Raw genomic sequence first — 18,863 nt, 5'->3', positions numbered from 1 at the left:
ATTAATAATTATTATTATGATTATGCTTTTTTCACTACATTGTTTTATTTGACACTGATTAGTTCATGCCTGTTTTTTGTTTGTATTTTTGTGATGCAGTATGACTGAAAATCTAACAGACTAAGCACTGAAAAAATGTTGGTTATTCAGTAACTGTTCTTCCCTGTAAAACTCAACTACTTGACAAAATAAAGAAACTAACTGTGTATAGTCTTATTCTTTTAAAACTTCCAGAAATTATATAATTGATTTAGGAAGTTATCAAAAATGTATAAGAGTATTTCCCATTGCTGTGATATAATTAATTAGGGGGAAGCTTGATTGCGTTTTATAATCACTAATTCAGTGAAAAACAAAACAAGGAAGTTGATGAATTAAATTGATGGTGATAATAAATTTTACCTTAAATTTCTGCTTAGCATCATTTCTTAAAATAGAATTGAGTCAGTTTTTGATGGATTATATCGACACATACTTCTGATTTCTTGGAAATGAACGCGTATGCCGGATTTACCCCCCTTGGCACTGTAACTTGGACCTAAGTAGTGACGCTACTATATTCTGTACAGTCAAATATGGTAGACTAGTTAATACATGAATATAAAGCTGAATACACAATAAACATTTCCAGGAATTGACACAACATTTTCAGAAAAACATACTCCTATCTTCAACTCTTTATCATAAACTGATTAGGTGATATATAGACATGGCTTGATTATGAACTGAAAATTCATTGAATTTTGGGGTAAGTTTTTTTAAATAAATATTTGCGCGTGATAAAACCTCACCGCAGGCTATTGATAAGGCAAATTATTTGCCCTATGACCTAACATGAACGACTGTTTGTCTGTCAGTCAAATTTAAATGTACAAAATGTAGTCTCTCCTGTTATTTTAATTTTAAAAGTATTTAATTTTTTTTTATTTTAGAAATAGTTTTTTTTTTTACTGTGTGTATGTTGTGATATATTTGTATAGACAGTAGCTGATCATTGGAAACTCGGTAGAGGAGGGATTGCTCAAAAAAGAAATCATAAACAAAAATCTTTAGAAAAAAAATGAATTCATTTTATACATTCTAGTATTTTAAAGGTGGATTATTGTTGATCACATGCATCATTATCTGATTCTATTGATGTCTTTACATGTGCGTAATATGAAAACATCAGTTAAATTGAAAGATTTGACCGGAGATGGATCCAACAATCAACATTCCGGTTATAACTCTCGTCAATTTCAAATTCACTAGTGCCTTTATTGAAATCATATCCTGTTCAGGATCTGGATTTTTAAAATACAATAAAGTTTCAAATACATCTAGAATGGCAAGACGAAAAATACAAATGAAGACATAGTGAAAACATAATAAAATCAAATAAAAACGAAGAACAAGAAATGGTTAGAAAAAAACAAAACAGAAAAGGTATCTTAATAAGTTATATTAATTATAAAGCGTCACTAGTGTGACATATGTTCAATGAACTGCAGTTTCGCAAGATAGCGATCAAATTTGCTACATAATAAACTGCGAAATAGCTAACTGACACCCAAGCATTTTAAATACAGAGGCGTGGCCAACTGAGACGTTAATCCAAACATCTGGTAAAGCGAATGATTAAGGGTCTCGGGGGCGAAACGCCCTCGTCCCATTCTCAAACTGTGTGCCATTTATATGTAGGAATTCATTCCACCCATCATTTTGGGCTTGCCGAAAATATCACTTTAATGTTTATATTTGTCAAACAGAAGTATGAAAAAAATGTGCAGACATTCTATCTAAGTTGACAATTAATTAATTAAATGTAATTTTTATTTTTACAAGCAAAATAAATTTATTGATTTCATTTGAACAAAATACCTTCAGAAAAATATTGCATGCTGTTTGTCACCCGACAGCAACTTGGACTTGTTTTAAATATATTTTAGATTGCTTTTGATATAAAAAAAATATTCCGCTGCCATGCAATTTCTGCCAGACTTCCTCTACTCAAGATCGATAAAATTCTCCTAGTGTTTTCTGAAGTGCAAATACTCATTTTTACTGATTTGTTCACAACTGGAAGCCTGCCTAGAACTACTGAACATTTTTGACTCCCATGTGCGAATCACATAATGGGAGTCTTTGCAGTTAGTGTGTCTGTGTGTGTGTGTATGTGTGTATGTGTGTGTGTATGTGTGTATGTGTGTCCGACTGTTCCACTGCTATCTCAAGAACCATACATCGGTTTTTGATGAAACTTGGTGCATAGATGCTCTGGGCCAATGCGCAGATTTGATTAGGTTTTTGTAAAAATCCATGCTCGTTAATTACCTAATTTGCATGATAATTAGCTAATTTTTAGCTGTTCTATGACTGTTCCACTGATATCTAAAGAACCACTCATTGGATTTTGATGAAACTTGGTACATAGATGCTCTGAACATATGCGCAGATTTGATTAGTTTTTGGTAAAAATCCGTGCATATTAATTACCTAATTTGCATGATAATTAGCTGATTTTTAGCTGTTCCATGATTGTTCCACTGATATCTAAACAACCACTCATTGGATTTTGATGAAACTTGGTACATAGATGCTCTGAACATATGCACAGATTTGATTAGTTTTTGGTAAAAATCCGTGCATAATAATTACCTAATTTGCATGATAATTAGCTGATTTTTAGCTGTTCCATGATTGTTCCACTGATATCTAAAGAACCACTCATTGGATTTTGATGAAACTTTGTACATACATGTTCTGAACTAATGCTAGGTTTTGATTAGTTTTTGGTAATAATCCGTGGATACTAATTACCTAATTTGCATAATGATTAGTCAATTTTCGGGTTTTCCACTGATATCTCAAGTACTAATCATCACATTTCAATGAAACTTAGTACATAGATGTCATATGACACTGCACAGACCTGATAGTTTTTATGGTAATATCAGTTCATATTAATTACCTAATTTGCATAATTAATTAATTTTCAGCATTTGATATAAGTACTAATCATCACATTTCAATGAAACTTGGTACATAGATGTCATTTGACACTGCACAGACCTGATAGTTTTTATGGTAATATCAGTATATATTAATTACCTAATTTGCATAATTAATTAATTTTCAGCATTTGATATAAGTACTGATCATGACATTTCAATGAAACTTGGTACATAGATGTCATATGACACTGCACAGACCTGATAGTTTTTTATGGTAATATCAGTACATATTAATTACCTAATTTGCATAAATAATTAATTTTCAGCATTTGATATAAGTATTGAGCATTACATTTCAATGAAACTTGGTACTTACATACTCAAGGAATATGCAGAGATTGATTGTTTCCGATAAATAATTGTGCATATTAATCACCTAATTTGCATAATTAGTTAATTTTCAGCTTTTCCACGGGTATCTCAAGTACTAATCATCGCATTTCAATGAAACTTGCATATTAATTACCTAATTTGCATAATTAATTTTTAGCTTTTCTACTGATATCTAAAGTACTAATCATCACATTTCAATGAATCTAGAATTATGCAGACCCAATTAGTTTCCGGTAAATATTTGTGCATATTAATCACCTAATTTGCATAATTAACCAACTTTCACACTGATATCTCAGGTAATATACATCACATATCAATGAATGTACATGGATGCTGTAGGACAATAGACAGACCTGAATAATTGTGGGTTAAAATCTGTACATATTAATTACTTAATTTGCATAATTAACCAATTTTAAGCTTTCACACTGATATCTAAAGTACTAATTATTCCATTTCAATGAAACTTAGTACAAAGATGCCCTAGGACAATGTACAAACCTAATTAGTTTGGGGTAAAAATCTGTTCATATTAATTCCCTAATAAGCATAATAATTCATAATTTTTTGGTTCTAATCACATTTCAATTAAACTTGGAAACATAGATTTTCTGTTACATTGCGCAGACCTCATTAGTTTTACACTCAAATCTGGTCATATTAATTTTCTGATTTGCATAATTAATTTTCAGCTAAGTAATTTCGAATTATATTTAATGTGTCTCCAACACTCTCAGCACATGGGAGTTCTTTCTAAGCTTTCTTTGATTTGAATTCTGGGGAATTCGAGGAACGAGTTAACATCTGTATTATGTTGTTGAAGAATAAACAAGATTGAGTTCTAGTTTACATGACGTGTACGTTTCAGTTTCAGTACTGAGAAGATCTGAATCTTCCCTTCCCCCACAGACTTGTTCTATTTCCACAGGGAGCACAGGTTTATAAAATTTGTATTTTTAACTACAACTTAGCTTACAAATCCTTTTCATTTTAAATAAATATTTTATTATGTGACTTAATAAATTGATTTCATGCATTTATACGCCACAATATGCATTTATTATATTTATTAAAGCGTATTCTCAGCCCCTCTCTCTGCATTGCACTAATTATTACATTACTCAACCCTGCAAACACGATATTCCTAAAAGTGTTAAAGTACATTGATGATAATATTAATTTAAAAATTAAATAAGGGAATTATTAATAGCATTTGTTACTGATCCACCAGGAAATACAAAGTGTCAATGAAATAATAAAGGGTTTAAAGAAATAATTTATTAGAGAATGAGAGATGTGTTTTCAATGTGGGTCCCATGCAACTGTTGACTGTCCCTCTGACATAATTTTTTTCCTTTAACTAACATGATTTAATTAAATGCTGCAACTAACATGATTTAATTAAATGCTGTAATGCATTTGTAAAATGACAGCCCTTGCTTGATTCTTCTTTCCGCAAAAGCATTGCGACATATGATTAAATCTTTTTAGTTTAAAAATAAGACAAGAGGGGCTGTCGATCGAGAGTTTGGTGAGAGGACTGTACTGCTTTAATCTTGACAGTTCTTGCTTGATCCTTCATTTCACAAATACTATGTGGTAATTTTTTTTAGTTAAATAAACAACATTAGGCAGTCCTGCGATCGAGACGACTATGCTGCTCTCAGTTGAGCTCTGTTATCACATATAATGCAATGCACTGCAGTCACATGTTCTAATTGGTCAATCAGTATCACATGCTGTCCAAATATCTGATAACTGGGTAGTGCTTAGGAAAAATTCATGAACATATGGAAAAGGTTGCACATGAATCAGCAGTTTAAACAACAAATCAAATTTGTACACGTTAAAAAAAAATTCTTAGTCATTTTCATTTTGTCGTCAACTTCCTTTTTGTTTAAAATTTATCAAATCTGTCTATTTGTAAACAGAAACTATGACTATCAAAAAAAGAATTTTTTTTCGTAACTTACTGGTAAGTAATAATTAGCAAATAAAATTACCCATAAACTATTCTTGGAAATTTGGCACTATCATTTCCTATTTCCCGGAATAATGACGACAGGTAGACTTGTAAATAGATTAAGAACTTTGCGAATTGTGAACAAACTGTCATAAAACAGTTCCAGGAAGACAACGAACAGAGAGGGGAAACAGAATCATACTGTTTTCATTGAAAAGATAATTATTTTTTATTAATTAGGCCAGACTTTTATTATCCCTTGTTTTGCGAACCCGCCGAATGAACAGGAGCCGAAAATAAAATAAAATAAAGATAAAATTTTATTTCAGTGTAATTTCACATGCCTGCTGACTTGTAAGCGCAAAAAAATGCTAAAAAAATATTATTTTTATCTTCATTTTTTTTCCACCCGCCGCATAACAAATCTAAGTTGCATTTTCATGGGAGTATTATGATCAAAGTACCGATGAGAAACAAGATTATACATGGAATAAAATTTTATTTCATTTCTTCTCTCCGATCAATGATCTAACTTACAATTCTTTGAGAATCACACAAATCTAATAGAAAAAAAAAATTATTTTTATTTTTTTCCCACCCTCAAAAAAATTGCCTTATAAAAACTCGAGAAACAAAGAATAAACAAGTCATTGTCAATGACACGTCCCCGTTCCGTTCATATTTGAGTGACATATACATTCAAAGCAGATCATGACCGAAATGCACCTGCATATGTACAACACATTGTGCTAAATCTGAACAAAATCCATCCATGCATGACTGAGATCCCGTTCTGGAATTGTGAAAATACGTGATTTTGATGCATTTTCGGCCTTAAAATGGCCAGCATTCCGCTATTGTTAAGCAGATCATGAAACAATTGCACATATCTATTTGTGACATGATGTACCATGTGTGTGTGAAGTTTGAACTTGATCAATCCAGACATGTCTTGGATACGGATCCAGAACTGAATTCTTTAACAAAATGGCCGCCAGTCGGCCATTTCAAACTTGATCCGAAAAAAAAAGACGTGCATCAAGGTCCTATTATGTTTAATGTATGTACCAAATTTGAACAAAATCCATCCATGCATAACTGAGATACGGGTCCGGAATGGTGAAAATGTGCGATTTCAATGCATTTTCGGCCTTAAAGCGGCCCCCATTTGGCTATCGTTAATGAGATCATGAAACAAATGCACATACATATTTGTGACATGATGTACCTTGTGTGTGTGAAGTTTGAACTTGATCAATTCAGACATGTCTCGGATAAGGATCCAGAACTGAATTCTTTAAAACAAAATGGCCGCCAGTCGGCTATTTCGAACTTGATCCGGAAAAAAAAATGACGTGCATCAAGGTCCTATTATGTTTAATGTATGTACCAAATGTGAATGAAATCCGTCCATGCATAACTGAGATCTGGGTCCGGAATGGTGAAAATGTGCGATTTCAATGCATTTTCGGCCTTAAAGCGCCCCCCATTTGGCTATCGTTAATGAGATCATGAAACAAATGCACATACATATTTGTGACATGATGTACCTTGTGTGTGTGAAGTTTGAACTTGATCAATCCAGACATGTCTCAGATACGGATCCAGAACTGAATTCTTTAAAACAAAATGGCCGCCAGTCGGCTATTTCGAACTTGATCCGAAAAAAAAATGACGTGCATCAAGGTCCTATTATGTTTAATGTATGTACCAAATTTGAATGAAATCCGTCCATGCATAACTGAGATCCGGGTACGGAATGGTGAAAATGTGCGATTTCAATGCATCTTCGGCCTTAAAGTGGCCGCCATTTGGCTATCGTTAATGAGATCATGAAACAAATGCACATACATATTTGTGACATGATGTACCTAGTGTGTGTGAAGTTTGAACTCGATCAATCCAAGCATGTCTCAGATACGGATCCAGAACTGAATTCTTTAAAACAAAATGGCCGCCAGTCGGCCATTTCGAACCCGATCCCCAAAAAAAAATGACGTGCATCAAGGTCCTATTATGTTTAATGTATGTACCAAATTTGAACAAAATCCGTCCATGCATAACTGAGATCCGGGTCCGGAATGGTGAAAATGTGCGATTTTGATGCATTTTCGGCCTTAAAATGGCCGCTATTCGGCTATCGTTAATCGGATCATGAAAAAAATGCATGTGCATATGTCCCATATAATGTGTGATGTATGAGTGAAGTTTGAACTTAATCGGTCCATGCATGTTCGAGATACAGGTGATCACGGACGCACGGACGCACGGACGCACGGACGGACGCACACAGGGCAAAACATAAGTCTCCGTTTTCGGACTGCGTCCGAACGGGGACTAAAAAGGTCTGGCCTTACGACCATCTGCCTTCATTGGAAGAAGAGTCTACATCAGATTTCGATCAGCTTACGTATATATTAACTTTATAGTCCAAAAAATAAATAAACTCTGTGTTTCTGATAACCCAAACTCGCCATTTTTGGTAGGAAATCAAAAAGTGTATATTATGCAAATGAGCTCATAATTAATTTCTATGCAAATTAGCTATATTTATTCCAACAATATTGTGTTATTTGATTGCATGTACTTCCTTCTATGTAGTGAATGACTAGCACTTGGTTATATTAATAAAATTTATTCTGATATTAAACTTTGATGCCATTTTTCACATCAGTATGCTTATATATTCTCACAAAGAATATTGGGGAAAAAAACCATGCAGTATTATTTTTAGGCTGTAACCGGAAACACATACTACCGGTACATTTGTTTTACGAAGTATAATTTACCATAATTAATCTGATTCAAGACTTACCTGTGAAATGTCCCCCTCTCTGTAGTGAGCGCTTAACCCCTTACGATAATTGATCTGATTCAAGACTTACCTGTGAAATGTCTCCTCTGTATTGAGTGATTAACTCCTTACCATAATTGATCTGTATCAAGACTTACCTATGAAATGTTTCCTTCTCTGTATTGAGTGGTTAACCCCTTACCATAATTGGCCTGATTCAAGACTTACCTGTAAAATGTCTCCTTCTCTGTATTGAGTGGTTAACTCCTTACCATAATTGATCTGATTCAAGACTCACCTGTGAAATGTCTCCCCTCTGTATTGAGTGGTTAACCCCTTACCATAATTAATCTGATTCAAGACTTACCTGTGAAATGTCTCCCTCTGTATTGAGTGGTTAACCCCTTACCATAATTAATCTGATTCAAGACTTACCTGTGAAATGTCTCCCTCTGTATTGAGTGGTTAACCCCTTACCATAATTAATCTGATTCAAGACTTACCTGTGAAATGTCTCCCCTCTCTGTATTGAGTGGTTAACCCCTTACCATAATTGATCTGATTCAAGACTTACCTGTGAAATGTCCCCCTCTCTGTAATGAGTGGTTAACCCCTTACAATAATTGATATGATTCAAGACTTACCTGTGAAATGTCTCCCCTCTCTGTATTGAGTGGTTAACCCCTTACCATAATTAATCTGATTCAAGACTTACCTGTGAAATGTCTCCCTCTGTATTGAGTGGTTAACCCCTTACCATAATTAATCTGATTCAAGACTTACCTGTGAAATGTCTCCCCTCTCTGTATTGAGTGGTTAACCCCTTACCATAATTGATCTGATTCAAGACTCACCTGTGAAATGTCTCCCCTCTGTATTGAGTGGTTAACCCCTTACCATAATTGATCTGATTCAAGACTTACCTGTGAAATGTCTCCCTCTGTATTGAGTGGTTAACCCCTTACCATAATTAATCTGATTCAAGACTTACCTGTGAAATGTCTCCCTCTGTATTGAGTGGTTAACCCCTTACCATAATTGATCTGATTCAAGACTTACCTGTGAAATGTCTCCCCTCTGTAATGAGTGGTTAACCCCTTACAATAATTGATCTGATTCAAGACTTACCTGTGAAATGTCTCCCCTCTCTGTATTGAGTGGTTAACCCCTTACCATAATTAATCTGATTCAAGACTTACCTGTGAAATGTTTCCTTCTCTGTATTGAGTGGTTAACCCCTTACCATAATTGATCTGATTCAAGACTTACCTGTGAAATGTTTCCTTCTCTGTATTGAGTGGTTAACCCCTTACCATAATTGATCTGATTCAAGACTTACCTGTGAAATGTCTCCCTCTCTGTATTGAGTGGTTAACCCCTTACCATAATTGATCTGATTCAAGACTTACCTGTGAAATGTCCCCCTCTCTGTAATGAGTGGTTAACCCCTTACCATAATTGATCTGATTCAAGACTCACCTGTGAAATGTCTCCCCTCTGTATTGAGTGGTTAACCCTTACCATAATTGATCTGATTCAAGACTTACCTGTGAAATGTCTCCCTCTCTGTATTGAGTGGTTAATATCCTTAATAATGTTTGTGGAGCATTGTGATGGCTTACATAAAAATGAAAAGAATGGTAGATGACTGACCATTAAGTTTAGAATTTTATGAGATACTTCATTTTTATTGTTCTGTTGTTGAGCTATTTAGTATGAATATGCAGTTTTCGAATCATATAAGGCGGTCAAAGGTCATTGGAATAATAAATTTAATTTCCAGTTTTTCTTTCAACATGTACATTGTAGAACTGAATTTGAACAAAAATGTTAATGTTCATATACTTCTATAATTGGTTTCTAAACTAATTTTCTAGTGAATTTATAAACTTTGTTCTGATTGTAGACATTTCCGAATGGGTGCAATCTGCAAGAAGCTTACTTTGTCTGACAGTTTTGATAGTGGAACAGGCCTTTTTATTTGCAGTGTGTACCGTCCAAAAGTTGATCGTCATGTTGACCATAAGCATATTGAGTTTTACATTATTTGAAAGAAATTCAAACTACTGTAAAATCTATATTAGAAGCTGTGACTTCTATTGAAATGGTACAATGCAACAGAGGGGATGCGGCTTCTATTAGAGCCTCAACACATATGAGAAATGGTGAATTTTTGGTTCCAAATTGTTCAAAAAGAAGGAGTGCGTCTTCTATTAGGGATGCAGTTTCTAATACAGATTTTACAGTAATCTGATTGATGCAATATGACATAAATCTTGCTTCTGAATAGAACCTGGATTCAACTTTAAACAACTATTCCTCCATGTTTCGGGAAAATTATAATGTTGCCCACATAAGAAGTTTGCTGAAACTTTGATTACCTGCAAAGTATGCTGGTATGTGATCATTGGTATGTGTTGTATATTTTTTGCAACCCCAAGTCTACCGGTTGTTTACAATTAGCAGTTAAAACTGCATGATAGCAATCAGGGTAATGTTTATGAATTTAGAAACTAAGCACAGAAGTTTGCGAACATTTGAGTTTTTTTGAAAGTTCTGTTGTAAAAGTAACTGTAGAATACTTTATTTTTGCTATTTTTGCTGAAGGAATGATTCAGTGAAAGTAAAATCCAGCAAATATATCTTTTTAGCCCCCGCCGGATCTGCGATCCGGGCGGGGGGTATTAATTTGGGTCGTGTCTGTGCAATGTGTGTGCACATTTTCATGTTACCAGCTTTTTCTCACACATGTGTGATCCAATTCAGTTCAGAGTTGGTACAGAGACAGAAATTGATGGTGCTATGGTGCACATCAAGTTATTTTTTCGATTCTTCAAAGTTTCACTGTGTTTTTCCTTGATTTTTAACATTTTTCCTTCAAAATCCGACTTTTCCCAAAATTACCCGAGTTTAATCCGAGTTTTGATGACGCTTACGCAGTTCTCGTCTCGGTGGAAATCAGTCAATTTTGTGAGGATATTGTATCCCGGAATTGTATCTTTATTTGCGCAACGCTTCTATAAAATTGTGTCTCGTCAATTTCAAAGGTAAGAAACTGTGCTTGTTATGGTATTTATACACTTTGTATTATCGTTTGTGTCTCGGGTTTGGTGATCGTGAGAAACTATTGCTAACCTGTCGAGAGTTTCGCCAGAAAAACTGCCTTTTTATTATGGTTGTAGGAACTGATTATGTATTGTGTAAATTGAAAGTTTACCTCGTGACTTAAGAGGTTTGCAGTGCTCTCACCGGGATTCAAACGTCGTGGTGGTGTCGGCGCAATGCTGCTCTGAGATGCTTGCCAGACTCTGCCTCGCTCAAAATCATTATCGCCATGCTTGATTTCCGCAACATTTACATTTGTTTATGATTTCCACAGCTATTGTTCTATGAGATGCGTCCTCGCTGTTCATAAACAGCCATAAACAAGTTTAGTTGGGTCGGCATGTACTCATTGAAAGTGTTGGTTTATTTACGTAATCCACTGATCACGCAATAGGCGAAGTTAAAAATATGTCGCTACTCAGGAGAGCTTGCCCACAACGCTAAATGTCCCAATATAAACGTACTGGTATGTTTATTTTTTCCACAGAAAAATTCCACCCGGCACATTTTTATTTGGGACGGTACGTTTATTTATTTTTCTAAATCCGATTAAAAAATCATGCCTTTTTCCCCATGAGAAACGAAGCCAAAAGATCGCACTAAAACATCGGTAAATCGCTGAATCATGAGGTCGCTGAACTGTCATATTTAAATGCTTTATGGTAATTTGAGCACATGGGCACCATCCAGCATTTTGATTGGTTGATTAGCGACTTGACCTATCTGGTCAATAAACACGCGTCGTGGGCATGGATAACATGGCGGATATTGTCTCATCGAGCATGTAACCGAAAACATTTGCTTACGATAAAACTAAGTTGAATTTTACTTGCATTTCATAACAATTCAACGAATTTATTTTTTGTACGTTAATATAATCACTACTGAGTACTAATCAACAATTACAACACTTCGAAAACAAGTAAGCTACCGTACCGTGATCATTTGCTACCAACAAAAAAATAATGCATAATAAATATAGTGAATATTTTTTGTTGTCATGTGAACAGTTTTTTTGATTGACTGTAATTTTCCAACATTTCATGACGTCTATTGTAGCACCAAATTATGGCCTTTCACTCCTCCTTGACGTCTATTTAAACGATTATACGGCATCTTGTCGCCAGCCACGAATGTCACACTAGACGAACTTGATCGATACTGCCGACCATTCCATGCATTTTTTATCGACGCACGATGACACGCAAATCGAGAAAAGTATTGTCCTTGCAACAATTTCGCGCAGTACGTCACCACTATACAGTGACTGATTTAATTTTTATTCAACATTAAAACAAACTACAGTGAGTTGTTCTATGGTCGTATAAAAATAAAATAAACTACATTAAGATACAGTAAAGTTAACCAACTAAACAGAATGCTAAATAAAGCTAAATAATATTACAAACACATATAGAATCACAATAAACTTGTACGATCACATTAGAGTCATAACTATGGAAAGAATATTTTTATATTTGGTGGAGCTGCTCATATATCATCTGCATACATTTTTGTATGTATTGTGCAGTTTCCCAGCCAGTCAGACTCGAGTAGTGATTGGTTTGCTACTTCATTACATCTTGCAGCCTTTCAAACAGTATATTGCTACACATGCATCAATTGTTGTCCATGTATATTCCTAATTGCTCAGTGAAAACTTGCAATTTCTTTCTGGCTGGTATAAATATATTAAGTAATATGTTTTCGTACTGAAAAGACAGTACACAAATATCTTTTTTAATTAAATTTAACAGCTAATGGGAGCATATATACTACAACCTCTGCTTACTTTTGACTAAATGTTTTTTTTTTGTTTTTTTCAGGTGCAGAGCCAGAATTTTTTTCTCGGAAAGCAAAGCCACTGAAACTGCATATATTACAAAAGCATACTATTCGCTGCATGTCTGACAATCGTATAAAGTTTTGCAGGTCGTCTTTTTTTTTTTTTGAGAAGTGCTGTCAACCAAAGCATAAATATGTGTTTCTCTGTACATAAAAGTTCAATTTCACACGATTTGTTAATATTAATGTATGATAATAAAAACTTGATAATATTTTTCTGGATTCTTGCACTTTATTTGTATCATTGTCATATGAGAAGTACTCTTGTCCTTATTTAGAGATATTGAAACTAATTCAGGGCCATAAACTACATGTAGATCTGTACATTAAGTACATGGGAAGTAAAGTTGTTGTCACAGGTAATGTACACCAAGGATTGTCATTCATGACCTGTTTGATTGTATAAAGTTTTACGACTTGAGGCCATTTTTCCCTCAAAAATCTAAAAAAAACAAGCTTTTTCTAGCTGTTAACAGCTTTTTCTCAGATGCGTGTCATCCAGTTTTGTTCAAAGTTGGTACAGGGACAGGTAATAATTGTTTACAAGTGCACATCGCATTATATGTTTAACAAGTTATAAATTGTCTCAGAAAAGCCAAATGAATATATTTTTACCCCACCCCCTAAAATTGTAACACATCAATTCTGAACAGAATTTTAATACAGCTCATAATGAATTAATTCACTCTGACACAAACTAAGTTCAATATAAGTTTTTAAATTTTTTTCTGAGCGGGGGCTATGACATGACATGTCATGTCTTGTTTCCTATATTTTACATTCAACTCGTCAAAAATCAGTGAAAATAAACTCCATACAAAACATCCAAAAAGTGTATTCAGCGAAAATTAATTCCAGCTAAAATAAAGTATTTTACAGTAAACTTTATAATAAATACAGTTGACTGTGACACTCGTATTCAGTTTAGGATGCCAATGCACTCACAACACCAAATGGTTACCTGTGTTGTCGGTCTCGCCATATTTAAACCCCTTCATGTCAGCATCACCTGTCCTCATTGTTTTTTCTCGTCTATGTGTTGTCTATTTCAGCGACACCAAGTCTACCGGTTGTCTACAACAAAACAATTAAAACTGATAACAATCAGGAAAATTTTTATAAAATTTAGAAACCAAAGTAATTGAGACAACTTTTTTCTAACATACTGTGGAATACTTTATTTTCGCTGGAATTAATTTTCACTGAAAAGGATTGGGGCATTTTGTATGGAATTTATTTTCACTGATTTTTGATGAGTTTAATGTAAAATATAGGAGAAAAAGTATATTCGCTGGATTTTATTTTCACGGAATCATCCCTTCAGCGAAAATAGCGAAAATAAATTCCAAGCGAAAATAAAGTATTCTACAGTATTGCCTTTATAACTAACTTGAAATAATAAACACTGTAACCATTGTGTTTTTCCAGAATGTTTGTGAAAAAAAGAGACATGATACATATGGCCTGCTGATTTTCTGTTTTGAAGATTAAACTGCATATGCCTCAGTTAAATTAAATGAACTGTCGTTTGAATATGGGGGTTTAATATGCTCTTTCAGGATAACATACATTTATATACTTTAGTATACACTTGATAATATAAACCCCCCCCCCATCTGTTTTAGCTTTGATACAAATTTTCATATTTGTTGTGTTTGACAAAATAGACTAATTGTCCGTAACACTATTTTTTACCAAAAATTAAAAACATTATCAAAGATATGAAATTTTCACAAAATAAGCAAGTTTTTTTAGAGGGCCATAAAAGGCACATACCATAGTTGCTTATTAGTAGTGCATACTTTAACAATTCAGTGTACAACAAATAACAAAATCAATAAAATTCACTAAAAATTTTTTTTTTTTAAATTGTTGTTTAAGCCAGGCGACAGTATGGGATATTGAATGTCACTGTTGTCACTTCTAAATGTTTTTTTGTATGTGGAAATTGCGAGTGTTAGTTCTGACACGTAGTGCATTCACTAAAACTTATCACCATAACATGAACGCATTCAATAACAGTCAACCCAAAGTACACCACCTACATACAACCTTGGTTGGTGCCTACCAGGTATCGTCATTACATGCAATACTTATATTTAATCAACCATGGTCAAGGTCAATTTATGACCCGAATGATTGCATGACCACATTTTAGAGTATGACCAATGATTTATTGATTAATAGTTGCAGTGTAGCTACTGTAGATATATGGTTTCCTTGGCTTAGATAAATGGGCAAGGTTGTATCCCTTTCAATATGCTATAATGTTATATTTCATTAACTATCGTCCCATAGGTATGAGGTGATTGCCTTTTGGTTAAGTTATCATGTAGGCATGCACTCATATCAATTAATGTACCACATGACATTAAATTGGTGACCTACATTAATGGTATTATTGGACGTGGACCCCCCTCCCCTCTTCCTTCAATAGAAGTTGAATGAAAATAAGTGACGTTTATGTATCATTTGACGTAAGTGGCTATATTAATACTTCTACGTCATCAACCTGTTTATTTAATATTTATGTAATATATCGTGTATTTACGTTGCTGAGCACACTGTACTTATTGTCTTTCTTATTAGCATATTAAAGTAGACCTCTTTACTGATGTCCAATGACGTCACTGCATATGACATAAATGGATACTGAAGGTCGGGCTGACCCTGAAGGTTGTTTACAAAAACTTGTTTGTTGTTTAAGTGCCAAGAAATTGACGTACAGTGGAGATATTTAACTACTGGAGATATTTGACCATGTATGGACATAGTTCTGAATCAGAAAAAAACAAAATTGGTCCTGACAGGAAATGACAGTTCGTGAGCACGTACTTCTACCTGTATATATCATGCAGTTAGTTTCTGTCTCAACAAAAACTGAGAGTATATACAGTTGTGTTTGTTTGTTTACATTACTGGTGTGAGTGCCCTATTTACTTACGGTACTTGTATACAAAACAGGCATGACTCAATAACGTGAACATCAGTAATTTTCGTCCAATACCGAGTGTGAATGAAGTGCTTTCTAATTTTCTCAATGTTGGTTATATCTTGTAAATTAAAAATATATTTCTAATACGTGCTTGGATATAAATATTAATAATATAAAAAAAAAAAACTTTTAGATGGCTAGCTGCCATTGACGCAGATGATCAGGTCTGTACCGTAGTGCCAATGGTGCATTCCATATGAATGATGGCAATGATAGTGCCAATGGTGCATTCCATAGGAATAATGGCAATCATGTAGCGCCAATGGTGCATTCCATAGGAATGATGGCAATCATGTAGTGCCAATGGTGCATTTCATAGGAATAATAGCAATCATGTAGCGCCAATGGTGCATTCCATAGGAATGATGGCAATCATGTAGTGCCAATGGTGCATTCCATAGGAATGATGACAATGATGTAGTGCCAATGGTGCATTCCATAGGAATGATGGCAATCATGTAGTGCCAATGGTGCATTCCATAGGAATAATGGCAATCATGTAGCGCCAATGGTGCATTCCATAGGAATGATGGCAATCATGTAGTGCCAAAGGTGCATTCCATAGGAATAATGGCAATTATGTAGTGCCAATGGTGCATTCCATAGGAATGATGACAATGATGTAGTGCCAATGGTGCATTCCATAGGAATGATGGCAATCATGTAGTGCCAATGGTGCATTCCATAGGAATAATGGCAATCATGTAGTGCCAATGGTGCATTCCATAGGAATGATGGCAATGATGTAGTGCCATGCAATGGTGCATTCCATAGGAATGATGACAATGATGTAGTGCCATGCAATGGTGCATTCCATAGGAATGATGGCAGTGTTATTGTGCTAGGATGTAATCTATTTGAACCTTGTCCCAAAGTGACATGGTGCATTCAGGTGTGCAAAGTATCCCTGTGATGAAAGGAGGTCAACTTGGTTTTTAATGGTATCGCATAGTACACCATGATTTGCATTTTTGTACTCATGTGTGCAGATAATCCCTGTGATGAAAGGAGGTCAACTTGGTTTTAATTCAAATGCATAGTACACATTTTAGTCCACGCTAGTACCACCATTGAGGAAGGTAAACTTAATATGCTATGCACATAATGTATGTATTTTTTCACCTGTACATTCATTGTAAAGATTTTAAATGCTTTGTTCTCCATACAGTGTAACTGGAAATGGTATCTTTATATAACTTCATGACTGTTATACTGGCAGGGGATTTCCACGCTTCTTGGAAGAGCCTTTGTTTATACCAGGAACTAGTGTGTACAAGCCTCACCTGCAGTTACTGGGAAAAACCCGTATTTGTACCTAGGTACTTATCACTGCAGAATGTGGAAGGCAGTAATATAATCTAAAATCCGTTTTCCGCGTTACAATAATTATGAAAGAGAAACAGATTTGTAAACGCTTTTGTGATTGTCATCTTGTGCATTTCTGTAAAGTAATAAATTATATGTATAAAAAGAATTTATTTTTATTTTTTACTTTTGCTTTGAAAAAGGATATTCAGAAGAGCTTACACAATTTTTTTTTTATGTTCTGTTTTTATATGTTTTATGTTTACATTCATCAAGATACTGAAAATAGGTAACAGGAATTGTTTTTTCATGTTCTATTTTCCTTTTCTTTGCAGAAAAATGCTATCTCTAATATTAATAATTTTTTTCTTCTTTTTGAACACCAAAGTTGAATTCTGTCACCTTCCTTTATAATGAACATTTTTTAAATAAATTGATAAAGAAAAATTCTGGTCCAAAAAAGAAAATAACAGAACAATGCAGCAACTTTTTGGTAGGTAGAAAAAGTAATGGTATTCAAACGATAAAGGTAAAATAATATATTTAACAACTTATTTTTAAATAATTTAATTCTTTTTTAATGCAAAATATTTTTCGTACTTTATTGTATTTTAGCTAACATGTGCGTATACTATGCATGTACTAGCAATGGAGGTTACCATTCTTTCTTATTTAGCATTATTTATTTATTCATTTGTTTAATTTAAAAAAAAAAATTTTTAAGGTTTTTTTTAAGGTATTTGATTATTGTTATGTTAATTTTTCAAATTAAAGAAAAATATTACATTCTAAATAAGTTTACTCTATATCTGTAGTTGTGAACTCTATTTGCTTATAGGTGGTCAAAGTTGACTGTGACCTGTATGAGCTTTCTTTTAATATTTAAAATGTGCTTAATACCAGCTGTTTGTCAATTAAAATCTACAGTTATTGATTGCAGATATAAATTTTTGAACATGACCATTATAAAACCTTTTAGGGCATGGTGATGTGCACATTCACTTACACTTATGTTTCAAGCCAGATTTACTTTATTATGCATCATGTTGAATTCTTCAATCAAATATGTGATTTATACCCCCCCCCTCCCCTCCTCTAAGTATCTAATGGCCAACCCTTTAACATCATAAATATTCTGTCTGCTAACTGGCATGATCAAGTTCATCAGGAGGACATGTAACAAAGAAAGGTTATTTTTAGATTGGCTTTATTGATACAATACTTAAAGGCAGGGTTGTTGGTGACTGTATTGACTTACTATACACAAACTTTGGGCTGTAGTTGATAGGCGTTAAAGTTCAAAGGTAACAGAGGATATGATTCACCACCCTGTGATGTGTTTATTACTTCCAGAAAAAAAATCCATTAAAAAACATTGACCTCCCTCATTCCTATATTGAGAAATGATTTGTTCAACTTAAATGATACAGTCAATGTGAGGTCTTAGTAAATTTGTCTCTAAAATGAGTCTTCATATTACGCATATCAATAAAGCAATGACAGATTAGATTATAGTCTATAGTTGAA

General features: G+C 34.0%; 2 long non-coding RNA genes across 4 annotated transcripts in view; one reads left to right on the top strand and one right to left on the bottom strand.

Annotated features, from left to right (window-relative positions):
* LOC144349427 (uncharacterized) overlaps window positions 1–14,086 on the bottom strand; it is a 29,225-nt gene extending 15,139 nt beyond the window's left edge. Inside the window, exon 1 of one of the 2 annotated variants that reach the window (XR_013419939.2) lies at window positions 13,998–14,086. This is a non-coding gene — a long non-coding RNA (uncharacterized LOC144349427). Of the gene's footprint in view, window positions 1–402; window positions 544–13,997 lie in introns of those variants that run through there. The other variant, XR_013419940.2, reaches the window with a different exon arrangement.
* Window positions 667–17,814, top strand: LOC146739367 (uncharacterized). Of its 2 annotated transcripts, none has more exons than XR_014930089.1 (2): window positions 667–748; window positions 13,018–13,258. It is a non-coding gene; the product is annotated as an uncharacterized LOC146739367 (long non-coding RNA). The 2 variants fall into 2 exon arrangements; XR_014930090.1 differs by lacking the exon at window positions 13,018–13,258 and adding an exon at window positions 17,200–17,814 and having other exon boundaries at window positions 669–748.
* The last annotated feature ends 1,049 nt before the right edge of the window (window positions 17,815–18,863 follow it).

Source organism: Saccoglossus kowalevskii, chromosome 8, assembly GCF_978046115.1.
Source record: "Saccoglossus kowalevskii chromosome 8, keSacKowa6.1, whole genome shotgun sequence".
Classification (NCBI taxonomy): domain Eukaryota; kingdom Metazoa; phylum Hemichordata; class Enteropneusta; family Harrimaniidae; genus Saccoglossus; species Saccoglossus kowalevskii.
The sequence above is the reverse complement of the archived record's forward strand: the minus strand, read 5'-3'. Positions and strand labels throughout refer to the sequence as shown.